Raw genomic sequence first — 1,921 nt, forward strand, 5'->3', positions numbered from 1 at the left:
TTGCTCTGATTAATTTTCTGCAACAATATTTATCAACTATTATGAGTATAGTTGTAGAGTAAATTTAATATTTTAGCATGAATTAAAGTATAATATATTACTTGTTGTATGTGAAATTTAAAGCTAAGCAATTTCACTTCTATTTGTTTGGTGGTGGACTAAATCTTTTATCATTGAAATTAGAAGATTCTTGCTAGATTCTAGTATCAATCACTTCAATGGTGATATCAGATTTAGACAAAATAGTCTTCAAGTATTGAGGGAAACCTATAAAATCTCAAGATTTTGTGGTAAGGATTTTATGTTTTTCCTAAAGAAAGTTTTACATTACCAATTTTCTTAATAAACAAATATACAGTTAATTTTCAATAAAAAAAATAATATTGTCTACACATACCAACCATTATATCGGCTTCTTTCTCTGTTAGCTTTGCAACAAATCCGTTCAAGTTACGCTTATAATGATAAAGTTTTTGGTGTTGAATTGCTGAAGATGTAAATAGTTTAGAATTCCTTTTCATTTTTTTTTACAAAAGTACTAAAAAATAAGTATTGATGAAATGTAACCTCTCTGCAACTTTTCGAAGCATCTTTCGATAAAGAAACAATAAAGAAGTTTCATCATTCATGTTATTATGTCCGGTGTAGACAATGTAAGTCTACAATAGGATAGAACATATTTATCAAAAACAAGAAAAACTGTACTTATTCTAGCCAAAACAATTAAGTCACTAAACACATGAACCAAGATAATTTAATAGAAAATACTAAGTGTAGCATTTCAACATAAGTGAAGTCAAAGTAAAGAGGAAAAGCAAAAGACCAGCCGAAGCCATTTTCAAGCTACTGATTAATGACACAACAACAAACTGGTTAATATTATGTGTTATTAACTATCAAAATGTTAATAATATAAACTTGCATGTTCCTTTGCATAAATTTGTGTATTAAATTATATATTATTTATTTGAATACACCGTTAATCAAAGAAGAAAATAAAAAAGAGTTTTCATGAAGAGGAAGAGTATTAGCCAAATTGTCTATTACTTGAAAGTTAGCAACTGGTTCTAACAAATATATATTGCCTACACTCCATCATAAAACAGATTTGTTTTGATACATTTTTTTATATCTAAGTTTACATTAAGGCACATTAAAAATTAGTCAATAAAGAAAAAATTTACTTAATATGAAGAAAAAAAATTAAAATTTACTCATTAATAATGTCTAAATACTTTTAGATTTAATTATTTAGAGGATTTTTCCTTTGCTTATAAATAACTATATATTATTTGAACATACGACGCACTATAAGATATTCATTTTGTTTTTCTTTACAAAAATCAAGTTGGTTAAAATGGAAGGTATGTTGAAGATGTTCTTGAAATTTGTTGCGTTATTTGTTATTATTGCAAGTGCTCAGATTGGCAACGTACAAGGAGTGGTACCACTTTGTTGTGAATGGCCAAATCATCAGTTGTGCGACCCAACAGTATGTTCTAGACCTCCATGTTGTAACCCTCCATCTAAGAATATAAAGTCCTAAAACTTTGCAGTTCTTTCTATTATTTTTACACAGTTCTTCTATCATTTTGCAATAAATAAGTCCATCTAGTATGTAATAATTGCATTAATAAGATTGGTAAAAAAAATTACATTTTCTTATTATATGTTTCTATTGGATATTTTATTGGTGAATGTATAATTAAGATAAATTATGATCATTCAATTGGGACAGCCATTCAATTGCACCTAATGGGTGGGCTTACTTGGTGTGAAAGATCTTATATCTTTTTTTTGTCCCAAAAAAACAAAATATCATATTTAAATTTTTTTAATCAACTATTGTATTAAATATTGGTTTATTTATATTTAAATACAAATTTTTAAATATTTTTAAGAAATAATATTAGAACAATTA

The sequence above is a fragment of the Cicer arietinum genome, chromosome 2 (assembly GCF_000331145.2).
Source record: "Cicer arietinum cultivar CDC Frontier isolate Library 1 chromosome 2, Cicar.CDCFrontier_v2.0, whole genome shotgun sequence".
NCBI classification, from domain to species: domain Eukaryota; kingdom Viridiplantae; phylum Streptophyta; class Magnoliopsida; order Fabales; family Fabaceae; genus Cicer; species Cicer arietinum.